Here is an 18,254-nt window from a genome sequence, read left to right on the forward strand (position 1 = left end):
TTTATAAAGATTTCAAAATATGAAAAGGAAAAAAGTACGGCTATACATACAACCAACTACTTCTTTGAACTTGCATAAGTTGTCTACTTTCAACAAGAATATTTTGCTTCTAGTGCAGGAAAACGAGAATATTTTGTTTTCAAGGAAAACAATGCATTTAACTACGAATAAAGGTTATTTAACTCGATGAACTAAATATGTGTAAAAATTTGATTCGAAGAGTGGAAAAAAACCCAACTGTGCAATCAAATAGGATGAAAAGACTAATTAAAGTAAAGAAGGAGTAAAGAAAGGAGATGAGTACACCCACACCACTTATAAAGAGTTCAAGGATGATGACTAGGTTACAACAAATATCATTGCTGGATTGATATGTTTTTATTTTTCTTTAATAATATGATATGTTTTTGTTTTCCTTGAATGATATGTCTAGAGTTTTATTAGGTGAGATGATTTGAAGAGTCAATGAAAAAGGATATTATGTTATGAAGATAAGTGAAAAGCCAAAGATGATCAAATTCTTAGATCCTTTAATACATTGTATGATAAATTCAAATAAAGAGTCTTCGAAGTACATTCCTTTTGGTGTTGAAAGAAGATATGCTTGGAAGCACATTTGCATCCAGAGTTGTGGAACTAACCCTTGCAAAATTGTTGTACTACTTTGATTGGAAGCTTCTAATTGGAATTATAAGTGAAAATCGTACATGATAGAATAATTCGGAATCATAGTTCGAAGAAAGCGTGATTTGTTCTAAGTGTGATTCTGAATGCTTCGATTATGTCCAATTCTTCACTTATCTTATAAGGTGTTTCCTTGGCTTTCTTGTTTGTGTTTTCTAGTTTTCTCGGTATAAGGCTTAAGAAGATACATAAGAAAAGAATTGAAAAGTAAATGACTAAGTCAACCATAGAAGTATAAGAGAAAGAACGACCAGAGAAAGAAAGAAATAGGTGATGTGATCCTGTTAGTGCTGGTGGTTGTGTATATATATACAAATTGTTCACTACTGTCCTTGAGTTTTAATTTTCAGGTTTTATCATATTTGAAATTTGAATAACTTTCACTTAGTAGTTTATTGATTGATTTTGTATATATTCCTTGAACTCCAGATTCTCCCATATTTGAAATGTTTATTCCGTGTTAAATTTGTTCACGATTGAGGTGATTGCTACTTAAATTCCTAAACATTTTAAATACATTGCAAGATAAACTGTTTGTGCTTTAAATATATTTTTCAGATATCTTTGATTAATTCTTTCTTCCTGTTTTATGACTTGAGTTTTTCTTTTATATTTTTTTAAGTTTAATATGACAATAGCTTTTTTTTATCAATACATGTTACTTTGCTGTCAACTTTTAATTAATTTATACTTTTTCACAAAAAGGTGGGAAAAACTAATTTATTGTTAAATGGAACTTTTATATGTGGAGTAAATTTATAATTTAGTCACTATTTTTATTGAGATGGAAGAATTTAATGAATTTTACTTAAAAATAAAATAGTTAAAAAGTAACAAATAAATAGCAGGTGAATTTATTAGATGTGTAGTGAGTGAATTTGTTCCTTTGTAGGTGGAGCAAGCCATCTCCTCAGGTGGCAGAGAGGAGGAGAGCACCCACTCCCAAACCAGCTACTTCACTTGTTGTAATGTTTTCCATTTTCTTCCTCTATCTTCAATCTCTTTCGTGTCTTCTTTTAGTAGTCACTTCAATTACGCGAATAAAAAGAATGATAGTTCTGCAATAGACAATAATTTTTCTACAAGCAGTATTCATATTCACTTGTTAATTTTGTCGAATAGCTCATAGAAATTATTTATTAATTCTCACTAATAATTATTTATTATTTATTTGAATAGGGAAATGTCCGGTGACACATCATTTGGTAACCTTCCACCTTTAAAAGGTGGGGACAAGATTCATACGTGTACCAAAAAAAATGGTAGGCGTGGAACTAGGTTGAGAGAGTTAACAGTCAGTCGTAGTGCGGATCAGAGATTGCCTATCCAGTTTGATATGCAAACTGGTAAAGCTTTGGGAGATAATAGCACAAAATTCACCAGCTATGTGGCCTTGCTTGGTAGGAGCAAGTCATCCATTCTTATAGATGATTGGGACCATGTTCCAGAGACAGTAAAGAATCAAATTTGGCTAAGTGTCCAAGTATGAAATCTTAACTTATATAATTTATTACTTACATATATAACTGATATTTAACATATGTAATCCATTCTTATTATACAGGTCACATATGATGTCCCGAACAGTAATCTGTTGAGGACGAAATGGATTTCATTTGTTGGGGAACGATGGAAGGGTTTTAAGACGGACCTTACAAGTCATTATATCTATGGTCCCTTAAGTGATAGAAACCCTTATGAGAAGTATCCATTCCTTGATGAAGACACATGGCAGGCTTTTAAGGAAAGGCGATTAAATCCAATCTTTCAGGTAAATTCATATTATATGTAGGTTTAACTATTTAATTGAACATATTGCTAACATAAATCATTCTTTATACTTTGGTGCTCATAGGCTAAGAGGAAAGTTGCACAAGAGATAGCAAAAAAGAATGTCCATCCTCATAAATTGTCTCGTGGGGGTTATGATAAATTGGAGCAGAAGATGATGAAAGAGGCATATGCCTCTAATTCCAGTGGGACTACTCTTACTCATCCTCCTCGCCATGATAAATGGAAAAGAGCTCGTCAAAAACCAACAGGGGATTACATATCTGCAGAAACAGAAAGTGTAGCTAGGCGTATTGTAAGTAACTCAAACTAATTTATTTTTAGATGTGTATTAATATTTTTTTTAATCTTAACTTAAAGTTTTTGTGTTGTAGGATAAGCTGGTCGAGCAAAGCACAAAAGGATCATTCACTCCACAAGGGCGTGAGGACATATTGGCAGTTGCCATTGGTCGTCTAGAGCATCCTAGACGTGTTCGTGGTGTTGGAAAATTTGTAGGCATCCGTCAATTGTTTGGTCCTCCATCAGCTAATCATAATAAAGTAAATATCAATGAGGAAGTCATCATGTCCATCAAAGAAGAAATGAGAGAACAAATGAGGGAGGAAATTAGGGAGGAGATTAAGAAGGAGATGAAGAAAGAGTACTTTGATATGAAGGCACAATTGTTAGCAGACATGAGAGCAGAGTTAGCCTCTCCCTCAGCCCAACCTTGTAATCCTCCTCAACAACCTTCTCTTATTTGTGTAAGCACAAAGGGGAGTTGTGATGTTCCTCTTGAAGAGGCTTCTCTCACTGTTGATGCAGATTACGAGCTGTTCATTGATGATCTCCTACAGTCCTTGGTGGCTTTAGGTAATTTGTCTAATTATATTGTTTTGCATGTATTTGTTTTAGCCTAATTATATTGTCTTATTTATTTTACAAATATTATTTGGTTACCTTAGTTAAAATGTATGCATTGGGGTCAACCATACACCATGCAACCATTGCAGATGATATGATGAGAGTAGTGGTTGTAGATGTTCGAGATGCTACTGCTCGAGTCCCAGTGCCCACTCAAGAGGTTAAGACAGTGGGGCAGGCCCCTGGAAATTTTATCCTTTGGCCAGTTAGATTAGCAAAAGTAATTGCAAAGGAGGTAATTGTCCTTACTTGTTTTAATTATGCATTTATTTACATCGGTGTATACTAATGTTATTTATTACTTTAAATATGTATAGCAGATTAGAGTACAAGAAAAGGAAGATGTGAATGAATCATTACCACAACAGACAATTCTAGAACGACTTGGTGCAATGGCAGTGACTATCGCCTTGCAACCTATACAATTAGAAATGCCTCCCCAAGCCACAAATAGGACCTTCAACACCCCTTTTTTTATATGTCAAAAGGATATTTTTGAAGTTCTCTCTAGCACTGATATGTTATGTATATCAGTAATACAACTTTGGTTGTTGTAAGTAAACTTTTATTACTTTTATGAAGTTTGAATATATTCAATATGTTATTCTTATATTATTTATTTTCAATGTTTAAGGTATTTACATCGTAGATGCACTGAGAAGAAGAATGATCACATATATGGATTTATTGATCCTATTGCCATTCAAGGCGTTGGGAATAAAAGTGAAGAGGTTCAAAAGTACCTATTAGAGGCATTTGATGTTGGGAAAAAAGAAGTGTACTTAGCACCTTATTTGCAGTAGTAAGAATGTCTTTTATACATTAAATTATATTTATGTAAAACATAATTGTATATAATGATATTTGAATCTGTAGGGGTCACTGGCAGTTGCTGATAATTCTTCCTCAGAAGTTTGTTGTGGTTCTTTTATGTTCATTACACAAGAAGCCTAACACTTTGAAAATTAAAAGTACTTTACAAGCGTAAGTTTTTTTTATTAACTTATTTTTTGTGTTATATAATTTAATTTTACTAAGTTCCATATTAGGCACAATTTCAATATACATTAAATTTTACAGAGCGGTTGAGGCTCATTCTAGGTTGCAGGGACAACAAATCACTTCTAGGAAGAAGTTGCAATTCATTGCGCCAACTGTAAGTAGTTAATCTTCAAACTGTTGAAATACAATTATCAAATTTATGATATTATATGAATTTAACTTGTAGTGCTCACGTCAACCGGGAAGCTATAAGTGTGGATATTATACCATGAGGCACATGCATAGAATCATATCCGCAAACATTGTTGACTCATGGGATATGGTAATATGTACGATTTATAAATCACATCTTAAATATTTATCACTAAAAGATTGTTGACTCAACTATTCATTGTGTAGATTTTCAATGACACATCTCCAATGGATCAAGGAGTCTTGAAGGAAGTTCGTGAGCAGTGGGCTTCGTTTCTTTTGAGTGTTTATATAAAATGATGTTAGGTGTTTTATGACTTATATAGTAATTCGTTTTGGAGTAGTATTATATTTCATATAAACATTAGATTTTATTTCACGTAAATATTAGATTGAATGAGATTTGTTTTCTGGATGTTTTAGGTAATTATATACAGTATATAAGATGATATTAGGTATTTTATGACTTATATAGTAATTCACTTTGGAGTAGTATTATATTTCATATAAACATTAGATTCTATTTCATGTAAATATTAGATTGAATGAGATTTGTTTTCTGAATGTTTTGGGTAATTGTATACTGGTTTGCTATGAGGTAAGAAGCATAAACGAATGTTTCAAAAAAAATAATAAATCGCTTTTTATACCGGTTGAGGTCATACTTGATGTAAAATGTGTAACTTTTTATACCGGTTGGAACTATAATCGGTATAGTAAGTCATTTTTTCTTACATAACCTTCCATTTCTAAGAGTACTTTCTATACCGGTTTTAGAAATGGTATGAAAAATAATTTTTTTATACTTGTCATGGAACCGATGTAGAAAGATCAAACTTTCTATACCACCTACATCTATACCGATGCTAGAACCGGTATAAAAAGCCTTTTTTAACCGGTATAAAAAGCTTATTTTACATTAGTGAAAAGATAATTTTTATTCTTTTAAATACTAAAATGAAAGAAAAAATATTGCCAGGAAAAATTAAACTTGATATTTTGATATATTCGATAGTCTTGATATTAAAAATAATTTAAATATATTTTTAGTTTTTAATTCTCTAATACATATTTTAAAGACAAAACGTGAAAAGTTTTAAGTTTTAAATACTACAATATCTGTTTTTCCATACAAATTGACAGAATGAATTGAACTATGTACTGTAAATACTTTACATGTATACTTTAAGAAAACATAATATCAATAATAATTTCTGAATCTTCGTACATGTGATTCCTCCCTGTGTGCATAAAAAACAAACAAAATTCAGGTTCAAAAACTTAGCATTAATGCTACATATTTACTATCATTACATGTCGTCTGAATCTGTATTTACTTTCAGCCTATGGTCCCAGTTGAGTTCATTGGTTGAGAAAAGAGGCAAAGAAAAATTATTTTCGACAAAAACAAGATTCATTGAAAACCTAAACTTAAACCTGCTGCGTTATTGAAACAAATACAGCAGTAAATTTCTTCATTTACTGGTTAAGAAAGATTACAGTTTTCAATGAAAAAAATGCTATATATTGAAAGGCAGAATAGTCATTATGCACAAATACGAATTGGTGAGTTGGAATGAGTGGAAGAGTCAGAAAAACCCTAGATTTTTGCAGCGAGCTTGATAACGTTGTCGTTGACGCGATCAAATTAATACTACTAAACTATAGCAACTTCAGTATTGCTAAGATAGTAGTCAAGAAAATAGAAAGGGTAAAGTAACCCTAAGTCGTCTCCCAACGAACACAAAATTGATTTTTAACAAATTAGTTCTTATAAAACTATACAAATGAGTTAGTCAAATAAAATAAAAAATATAGGGGATTAATATAAACAAAGATAGAAATAAAGTTTAAAAGATAAAAAGAAATAAAAACAATAGTAAAGAAAATAGATTGATTCCATTGCTTTTTCAAAATAGATTCATCATCGGTTATCTAAAGATTATTGCTCAATTAATTATTGTTGTAGATTTACAAATTAATCAAAGTACAGTCTCAATTAAAAGTGAGAACTTTTAGATTATCCACAGTAAATTCAACCAAAGTACAGTCTCAATCAAATTTTACTATGCCTAATCATGTCTATTCTTTTATCTCCTCACCAAATAAAAAGCTTAATTAATCAAAGTAAAGTCTCAATTAATTTTCGTTAGAGTAAATACCTTTAATCAAAGTAAAGTCTCAATTATTGGTAAAAACTCATTTAATCACATGAAAGTTTCTAAATAAAATCAAAGTAAAGTCTCAATTCAATTTAAAAACCCTTGAACTCATATGATCAACATGCATATAGATTTAAAATCATTACTTTTTATGTGATTCAAAGATAAAAGACATAGATAAATTAAAACCTCAACAATAATAAAAAGAACAAAGAAATTAATTCATTCTAACCTCAGAATCCATAATGAAATTACAATGGAATCAACCCAAGAAGTTTAGAACTCCATGAATGCAAAATAAAGATAAAAGAAGAATAGAGAGAAGAAAGAGAGAGAAAGAAATTAGGCCCCCCTAAGGGTTCCTAAATTCCGACGTGCCGAGCTTGTTTTTTTTCTGCTTCTCCCTTGGTCTCTTTATATAGGAATTGGACTGGACTTTTCTGTTGCTAAAATCTCTCAAATATCTTTTAAAATAAAGATAAAGATAAATATTTAAAAATATTTGGAGAGATATAGACTGTTTGACAAATATAATTGGTTGATAATATCAATATCTAATATAATTAAATTAATTAATTAATTAAAGATATATGATAAATTATCACCAATTAGTATTTGTATTATTTTTCCAAATCAACCCTTTGCAATCTCCTTAAATTATCTTCTAAATAATCCAATATCTTCAAGATATATTTGTTTGTTGTGTAACTAAAAAGATTCAAGAAGATCTTGTCATATTTAAACAGATTTGGTAGTTATTATCTTTTAATATTTTATGATATAATTAAATAAGATAATTATTTAAAAATATCAAATAAAATATCTAAAGATATATTTTCCCAAATTATCTTCTATCATAAAGATAAAGAAAACCGCAAGGTCCAATTTTTTTGTTCCTCTCTTCTTGGTTTAGCCAAACTTCTTCACTTTTCCAAGTTTTTCTTGTCGTCTTCATGCAATGCTTGGCCTAAATTTTTGTGCTTTTGATAATTTCTTATTCTTTGATTTATCTTTAAGGTGTCATGAAGCTTTAATCAATTTATTTCCACACCTCTAAATGAGTTTAAAACTTAACTTCAGCTGCATCAACAAACGTTAAAATATCCAAAAATAATTTATGCAACTAAAAATCACTTTTTAAGACATTTTTATCACACAAGCTCAAACAACCTAATTATCAGAATTATCAATTAAATCACTCTTTAAGCACACAAATTCAATTAAATACCCAGAATTAAACATTAAATGAGGGCAAAAATATGCACTCATCAGAGCTTTTGTTTCTTTTTCACTAAAGTTTGTCTAATTAATTGTAAAACCTCTTCTATTATTGTTTGGTGTTAAGTTTCAAAAGATATAATAAAAAAAGTTTAATCATACTTTTGGTCCCCATTTTGGAGTCAAAATCTCAACTTGGTACCCGAATTTTGAAAAGTCTCAAATTGGTCCCCTTTTTTGTTAAAACGTCTCAAGTTTGCCCTTTCTGTTAATTCTAGATTGACGCCGTTAGAGGGAGTGTCACGTGTCAGTTCTTGGATTTTTTGACTTTTTTTATTTTTTTTTATTTTTTTTGAATTTTAAAAAAAAAATTGCCACATGTCAAAATGTCATCGTGACACGTGGCAGTGACAAAGTGATGTGGCAGTGACAATGACACATGTCACTTATGTCATTTCCAAAATCTTAACTAGTAGGAGACCCGTGCATACGCACGGGTCGTGTTTTTTTTTGCATTCAAGCTTTGATTATGTTGAAAATTTTAATTTGATATTTGTAATTATAAATAAATAATTATTGAAAAAGAATATTTTGAAGAGTTCAATACTTAATTTAATTATATGCACCGATTACATGAATTTAAGGATATATTATTGATATAGTTAGGTGAAATGAACTATTATTTTTTTTTAGTATAATTGATAATAAATTAGTTGTAAGGTAGGTTTAAGTATATCTGTAATATGTAATTTGATTTGTTGTAATATATATTGTTATTTAATGTTCTTGGATATAGATGATTTATTTCGATTTAAATGTTTTGAAATGGTTGATTTGTTAGTTTCATTATATGAAATGATTATACTTATTAAGTAAATATAATATATTATAATTACGAAGAATTAATTAATTTGATGTACTATATTTAAATTTCTTAATTTTGTTTATATTTGTAACGTTAATGATTTAAAAGTTTATTGATTGCTGGTAAATTTAAATTTAAAATCATAACTATTAAATTTGGAATATAAGGTGATTAAGATTTTAATTGATAAAAAACCTATTAGTAGATATTTGAAATTGAATAAGAGACGTTATTTTTTTTGGTTGAAATTATTAATATCTTTAAATTAGAAATAAGATATTTATGGGAATACGAAGAGTTGGCGGCAAAAGGAATTATGGTTAGTCTAGTCAACATGCTCAGACTGATATTGTGCAAGTTTTTATTTTAAAGGTCAGAACGTTTGGATGTGCAACAAAACGTTTCCTTTATTTTGGTTAAAAGGAGATATTGTGGCTGTAGCTTGTTTTGTTCACAAACGAAGAAGAAAAACAGTCTTCCTCAGCAGTCACAAAACCGTCCGACTATAAATGTCTGCCTCCAAAGATTTCAGCTTCACCAATTTCTACCAAAACTCTGTGATGGTGATGGAACCCTTAGAGGTTAGTTCGTTTGCATGTTTGGTTTTTTAATGTTTTATGTGTTTGATGTATACAGTTGGTTTTTGGACGAAAGTTTATATTTTTCTGCCATCCTTTGGTTCAACCATGTCCATAAAGTTTTATACAGTTGTTATTTTGAAGGAAGTTTGTGGTTTTATGCAGTACAGGAATTTTTGGAGTTTGAAGAAGGATTTTATGAACAACGGGGCAAATCTCTACTACTGGGGACAAATTTTTTCAGTGGTCCGAGAGGAAACGTGATCAACATAGAGTTTGAACCAAGTCTTCTTCCTCAGAGATAGTTCCATGCGGTAGAGCAATTTGAACCAAGTCTTCTTCCTCAGAGACAGTTCCATGCGGTAGAGCAGTTGATGGGTTTTTATGATCCTTTGGCCAAAAAATTTGAAATTTTTGTGGACATAGATGAGGGTGGAAGGATGGTATTATTTAGATTTTGTCAGTATGTTGCATACTATGGGTTCGTTTCTCCTTGTTTCCTACATTTAAATTATGTAGGAAATAATGTCTTTGTTCACAGGATCTTCTCGGTGGAAGGAGTTGAAATTGATTATAGTAGAGATTTGCAGGCTGGTGGTAGCAACCAAGTTGAAGTTGGTTCTGTTGATTGTGAGAAAATATTAAGTTCTTATGATGTTCGGTCATCTTCTTTGGTATGGCAGATATTTGTAGTTATTACTTAATAATTTTGGTTTATATTTATCTTGTTAATACAAATTCTTTGAATGTAGTATCTGGATGCAAAATTTGTGAAAGAATGCTTGGTGAAAGGGAGAAAAAACTATGTTCTAACGAATGGCCATTCACAATTCTCGAACTGCAAGATTCGATGGACAGGAAGGAGTTCATTTGAATGTTATCTGACTTATGGTTGGAAGAAATACTGTCAGGAGAATGGGTTGGTTGCTGTAGATCGTGTTAGATTTATGGTGCAGACTGACCAAAGCAACGTCATCCAAATTCTGAAGATTTAGCAGTATAAGTATTCGTAGTTATTTTGGTCTGTAAAACGAATGTATGGCACGTATGAACAATGTCTATTTAGTTTTCTTTATTTGAACAGAACTAATATTTTGTATGCCAACATTGATATTTTTGGTATGTTGGCATTAATGTTTGTGTAATATTTTGTATCTGAATATTAACCTTTTATGGTATGTTGTCATCTTTGCTTATAAAGACCAGAATATATAATATTAAATGAAGTATGTATTGTAATTATATGTGGTATTTGGGATTCGTGAATGTTAAATAATTTAATTTTAGTACTTTATATTATTTTTAAGTAGATTATTAGAGAAAAGAAAGATTTGAATTATTTAAAAAAATATATTGGGAAATTAAAATTGTGAACTTGTACATTATTTGAATATCAAATAACTTAAAATAAATTAAAATAATATATTACTATATTTTGCATTATATGAAACGTAGAACAAGAAAAAATAAAACTTAATCAACTATTTTTAAAACCAATTGTTAAATAAAATTGGAAATTTATAAGTATTATTATATTTTGCAGTATACGAAACGTAGAGTAAGAAAAATTAAAAGTTAATGAACTATTCTTAATAGCAATTGGTAAATAAAATTGGAAATTTATAAGTTTTATTACGTAAAAATCCATCCGACTTCATTGGATATAAGTATTGTGATTGAGAAAATTATTCACTATACAAAATTAAATTAATGAAATAATGTGTAGTATCAAAATTAATAATTCAATTTGTACAAATAAGATTTATAATAATGCTAAATATTTAAATAAACTATAATAAGTTAAAGATGTTAACATTTGTTAATATTATTATCTGTAACTGAATTGAAAAAGTAATTTGAAAGTTCATGATTTCATGTACTCAATATAGGTAGGATAGTCATAATTACAATAGCTATTTGATATATGAAAATGGATCACGATTTGTAGAGCTTATAACAATAATAATGTCAACTATGTGGGAGGTGTGGTAAATAATGATGGTTGTTTGGTTAGTAAATAGTCATTATTAATTGGGCTAGTTATAGGTTTTAGAGTCTTGGTTTACCTGAAAAAAATTAATAACGTGACAGTTATGTTATGAAGGTCCATGGCATAATTATGGTGGTGTGTTTAGTAAGTATATTGAGTATCAGTTGGGCTGAATATAGGTTTGAGAAAAACTTTTTTTCATAAGTAATTATCATACGACGGTACATGGGCACTATTTGATCTGATTGTGGTAGGTGTGCCAAATAATTATGTTGGTGTGAATAATAAGTAATAATAGTCGTTTGTTGAATCTATGCATTTATTATATGTTGTTTGGTTTTTTTGGTGTATGGTAGATTAGAATTTTAATGCATCTGCCAAAATAAGCATGTATTCAAGGAATAAAAATGGTAAAAAGAAGATATAACAAACCAACGTAAATAATGACAGAAGGAACCAATTTATTTACATCTCCATCTTTTCCTTCAATGCATTCAAACAGAAACTCAAAATAGGACACCAATTCAGCATATGAATGCAGCACAATCAACGATTGATATCTTCAAAAGTAGCCTCTGACAAGAATTTTACACAAAATACAGGAACACAGGTATGTTACCATACAATACAGTCATACATTGTTAAGAACTTCTTTAAAAACTACATTTGTCGTAGTAGTCAAAGGTTTGTTTTCATTGTCATGGATTAAAATCTTTAATACGGATATGCTTTTAACTCTAGAAGCTGCAATATATAATTGACCATGACTAAAAACTGGTGTTGGCAAATATAACCCAACACAATCTAAAGATTGTCCTTGAGATTTGTTAATGGTCATAGCATAAGACAACATGATCGGGAATTGTCTTCTAATCAGCTTGAATGGCCAAGGGGACTGGGATGGTGACATGGACATACGTGGAATATAAATCTCAGTTCCTTGTGATTTTCCAGTAATAATCTTTGCACTGATTACATGGTTTGCAAGTTTAGTCACTATTAATCGGCTACCATTACACAGACCTTCAGATTGATCTAAATTTCTTAAGAGCATAATTGGAGCACCAACCTTTAGCTTGATACTATGATTTGGTAGTCCAGATGTTCTGATGTGATCCCAATAAGGCTTATAGCATTGGGCCAACGCCTAGGCCTATTCCTTTTAATTTCTTTTTAATTTCTTTTATTTTCTTTTATTTTAATTAAATAAATGTCTCTAATTGGGTTTGTTTGCTAAATGCAGCCTATTTTTCTACGCTGCCAATTAATGAAGAGTTGACATTGGGCCTGCGGCCCAACTTTCCTTTACACCAACAATTACGCATCTTCAAAATTGTTTCATCTGAACACCAACGCTGATCTAGAGCAACCATTTCTAATGCTCAGCGTCATTGGGCCGAAGCCCAATCTGCACCATTTCAGAATCACGCATCAGTGAGAGCTGCTGTTAGGCGTCTCCAAAATCAGCAACGCGAGAAACCTTAAGCTGATCAAACTTCCGCATCACTCAAATTGGGCCGAGCCCAATTGTCCAGGATTTTACTGTGATCAAGTGGAAAGTTCAGGATATCTGTTACAGCGTGCCTTTAATGTGATTTGGGGCTTCTGAAATTACTTATGGAAGACTAGCCTAGTTCGTGAGCTTCGGGGTTCTGTCTAATGGATTTTTGCCAGCCCAATTTCATCAGACAATTGGGTTCGGTCTTCACCACATTCACAGCTAGGGTTCCAGCATTTCTCACCCAACATTCTTTCATCATCACACATCACGCGAGCTATTCTGATTAGGGTTTTCAATGTTCACCAACACACGAGCCTCACGCCTTCCACCTGCACTTGTCCCAAGCCATTAGGGTTGATGAAGGAGCTGCTCTTCATTTTGCTTATGTTCCGTCCAGTCACGGTTCCAGACCTAGAGCTCCATTAGGGTTTCTCTTATTCGCCGTTAGGACCTTCTGTTAGACGGCAACCATCGTTTCTTTCCTTCCCTTTTCTTTCGGTTGCCTCTCTTCAATAAAGGGGCAATCCATTGATTGTAAAAACAGCTTGGATGAATGAGAATATTGGTTGAGAGTACTCCCACCTTTCATCTTTGCTCAAACCCTAAACCCTAGATTAGGTTTTACCTCGTCGAGTATACCATTCCAGTGAGAAGCTTGAGAGAATCGAGCGTTAACTTCCAATCCGATCTTCCGCTGCGTTTTCCTCGTCGATTCCACCGAACATTCGACGTTTGGAGGCCATTCTCCAACGAACGGAGCACGTTGCCGCCGATCAATGGCGCCGATGGCCTCATCATGTTCTTAAAGAATTTAGAAATTCAGGTGTAATACCATCGTATGATTCAGCTTCTGCTGGCTCAGAGGTATCTATGCAGTCAGAGCTTAGATATTCTTTAATTTCTCCTGAAACACATGAATGAGATTAAGTTCACAAATCTTAGTGATGATTTAGTAAATTCTTAATTATGAATAATGACTTACCTGGAATTGATTCCAAAACAGATTGATTAATTTGATCAACTGTTTCAATTCGACTGGCTAGAATAGCTCTTGATATGAGGAACCCTTCATCTTTGTACTTTTGCATTAATCCTGGATATGTGTTATTGACAATGGCTTGGATAGAATCATTATATTCTGATATTAGTAATTCTGATGGGATTTCTATGTCAACTAATCCATCGTTTGGTTCATTCAATGCACCATTGCCAATTTATATTATCCAGGAAGAAAACTCTTCAATTTCAGCTATAGTAGACTGTTGTAACCCATTTTGCAACAGCCGCATGTTCTTTGTCAAATTCATAATCTGGCAATGATCCCAAAGATAGGATGAGTTGATAGTAGCATGAACAATATCAGACCTGCTTCCATGTGGAATAACAGACAGTATTTGTCTAAAATCTCCTCCAAAAACAACTACTTTGCCACCATAAATTGAATCAGTTTTGTTCTTTTCCCTCATGATGTCTTTTAAAGTACGATCCAATGCTTCAAAACAATATTTGTGAGCCATTGGTGCTTCATACCAAATTATTAGGTTTGCCAATTTCATCAAGTCTGATAGTTCACTACCTTTTGTAATGTTGCAAACAGAGTGCTCCAGTGTAGGAACGGGAATCTTGAATTTAGAATGAGTTGTCCTACCTCCAGGCAATAACAATGAAGCTATGCCACTTGATGCAACTGTCAACACTATTTTTCCTTGAGATCGAAGAGCAGAAGATAAGGTAGTCCACATAAAAGTTTTCCCGGTTCCACCATAATCGTATAAAAAGAACATCCCCCCTTGATCATGATGAACAACATCTATAATCTGTTGAAAAATATGTCTTTGCTCTTCTGCAATTGGTCAGAATTTATTAAGTTATATTTTAATGTCTTCATGAATAATGCATGGAGAAAAGAACACAAACCTGTCATACGGTTAAAGTTAGATTCAAATACATGTAGCTCATCATCCTTGTTGTAATCAAGTTCTGCATATACCAATCTATTTCCACAATAATCTACCACAAAATCATTGGGATAAGGCATAGATGACCATTCCTTTAATGTCCTCCTGTTATTCTGCAAGAGCTTCTCAATCTCAATCAAAGTCAAATTTTGAAGAGTTTCAATATTGAGAATGAGTTTTGCAACACAAAAATTCAGTTAACATACTTGGAACATGAAACATACATTTGATATTCTTTAATTGATTGTACCTTGATTTCTAGCAATAATCCGTTCGTTGTATAGTATTCCATCAGATAACCATTCCCATGTTTTACTCCACAGCTCTTCAGGTTTTAAGACACTATTTGACATAAGGATGATTACAAATAATTTCCTTAAAAAGTGTTCGGATCCCCAATCTTTAGCTTCCTTAATAGCATCGACATATTCGGTATCTTCTGCTAAAAATCCACAAGCTTCACACGCTTCTCTAAATGTAGAATATATTATGTTGTCAATAGTTCGAAGATCTACATATGATTGTGGACCTTTTACTATTGTTAGCATCCTCCTTAAGTAGAAAAGTTCATCAGTTGCTGGGGGAACCCAGATAAGTTTGCCAATGGTGTTGCCCTTTTGTCTTGGTTTCCAACATCTTTGATTCTTGTTATAAACATACTTAGATAAAAATTGAGGATATGTCAAATTCCTTGCATCAGAATATTTTTGTTGCAGTCCATCCAGGTTGTAAACATTGACTCCTTAACTGTTGGTTTTGCAATGATTTCATCAATATCATCATCATCCTTGAAGTACACTAATTACACACCAGGCAAATGAAAAAATAGACGTTCAACAGCTGGATTTCTTCCATGAATAGGAAATGAAAATATTCTCCAACAGGCTTCACATGGGGAAATATATCTACAATCGATATACTGTTTGATTTCATCTATCGCAACTTGAGGTACATTCTCATCATTGCCATTGGAAACTATAGCAGTTGTAATTCTATCATATCCTTTATTGATGTACTTAAATAAGTACTTGATAGAATTGGAACGATTACACCATTCAACATTGACATGAGCTTGATATTTGACCAATATTGTAGGATTGTAAGGGACAACAAAACGATTATCTAGTTCTATGTCATTCTTGACAACAGTGATATCGTTGCTTCTTCGACGATAATGAGGAAAACCATCTTCTGCAATTGTGGTAGTATTTTGGTATTTCTTTGGATAAAATCTCGAACATGAACCATTCTTCATGCATGGAGATATCTATTAGATAATCCACATGGTCCGTGCATCATATGTTCTTTGATACAGGCATACAATTGTGGTATTTCAGCTGAAATGACCTTATCTATATCCAAGGCTGTTGGATATTTGCTAGAAGGATAAAAGAATATTAGCAAATGAACATGTGGTAAACCTCATTTCTGAAATTCAATACTATACATGTCTGTCAAAAAGAAATTAACAATTACGTTGTTAGAAGGGTATAATAGTTCAAAATTTGGCCTTCAATCATCAAAATATTATTACTTACATGCTATTACTCTGCCCAATATATGCTTTTTGGTTAAATCTGATAGCAACTGATCAAATTTGATTCTAAATACTCTTGCAATAATATCTGGCCGGTCTGAAGGACTTAACTTTGAACTCTTTAATATTCGAGATATCTCTGGCCATTTCGGGTTGCAAGTAAAAGTTAGAAAAAGATCTGGGAATCCTACATGACCACATATTGCCATTCCATCAAAATATAATTGATCCATAAATCTTCTGCCACCAACAAAGCTTGATGGAAGCACAAATCGTTTTCCTTTTTCAGAGGCATCAGTTTGGCTTTCATTACTTGGTTGACAAAGGTTATTATACTTATCAACCCTCAGTTTGGATTGATTGTTTCTGATGAATGATAATCTTTCTGACTCAATCATTGTGTATCCATCAACAACAAATTGTTGGAATAATCTTCTAGATCTAAGTATAGTCATTGCCTCACAATCTCGAGTCTGAATTCTAAAACAAAACCATTCTCTGATTGTTAACCGATTACGTTTTGATGCCAAAGAATCGCGATGACTAATATCATGCCTATAACCATCTTCACCATATGGAAACAACAAAGGATATTGATATCCCAAATAACTGGTGTGCAATTCATTTATTCTTTGCATCTTACCTGTCCTACTTTCCATAATAATATCTCTAGAAGAAGCGCTATCAACATCGCCAACAATTAATGTAGCTACTTCTGAAACCATTGGCATGTTGTATATTCGTCCATCTTTTTGCCTATGTGCGATAAGCCTCAACTTGAGATCATGAAATGGTTGTTCTGCATATCAATCCCTAGCCATTCTGAAAGATTTGCAATGTACATTGTACTTATCAAGCATCTGAGTTAGTGTTCTGACTATTTCAGCATCAATATCATTATGGTTCCTACAATGACATTGAATTTCAAATCAAAATGATAGCCTCATTATATTGAGAATTCAGAAACTATAATAATAGTTAACCTCAAAGATTGAATTCTATTGTGTATCTTGTTACATCAGCTAATGGTGTACAATTTCATCTTTTTGTTTCACGGTGCTTCTGTTGTATGCACGTAGCATTCATCCTCTTGTGTTGGATTATTTATTTCCTTTTTAATCTTGCACTTGTACTGGACTTGGTATTTTCATTATCCATCCTAATAAATAAAACAGTACATGAAAAACATAACACAGCAATACAACATTTCAAAAAAATCTTTAAATGTTATGCAGAGATTTTGTAATAGGTATTCAAGCTTTAAGACGAACTTCCTAGAAAACAATTTTAGATGAAATTAAAAAATCATCCAGCAGCCAAATAATACTCTTCATTGCTCAAGTATAAAATTTGTCTGGTTTAAGTCATCAATAGCCTCACAAATCTAGTGTTCTACCATATTTTTGTAGTTGCATAACAAAATTCTTCATCAGATTCGCATTACTGAAATATTTGGTGTATATATTACTGGATGGAACAATCCATCCATTTTTACCGCCAAAAATAAAACGTGTATAAACTAATAGTAGTACATCAGATATAATTAGAGTTATTAAATGGAGGTCTTTTCAACTTAACATGTCTTATCTGTCACATACACTACATTTTCAATTTAGCTTATTTAACATTAGGTGGAATAACACAATGAAATATTAAGTTGAATACTTTTTTGTTGAGGGAAACCCATCAACAACTTCTCCGTAATAGTACATTCACTACTTCTCTGCAAAATTTAAATGTTCAACAGTAGTATTAGTTTTAAATGCTTGTCCTCTCAATCAATATAATGTCCTTTCAAGAAATCCAAAATCATCCCATCCAAACCAAAAAGTGCCTTAAGTTCTAACTATTTAAGATTTTGCTCGTGCGT

The 18,254-nt window shown here is 31.8% G+C and overlaps 1 pseudogene; it reads right to left on the reverse strand.

The window, feature by feature from the left end:
* Positions 1-12,019: 12,019 nt before the first annotated feature.
* On the reverse strand, positions 12,020-17,115 carry LOC114180609 (annotated as a pseudogene).
* Between the last annotated feature and the right edge of the window lie 1,139 nt (positions 17,116-18,254).

This window comes from Vigna unguiculata, chromosome 4, assembly GCF_004118075.2.
Source record: "Vigna unguiculata cultivar IT97K-499-35 chromosome 4, ASM411807v1, whole genome shotgun sequence".
Taxonomy (NCBI): domain Eukaryota; kingdom Viridiplantae; phylum Streptophyta; class Magnoliopsida; order Fabales; family Fabaceae; genus Vigna; species Vigna unguiculata.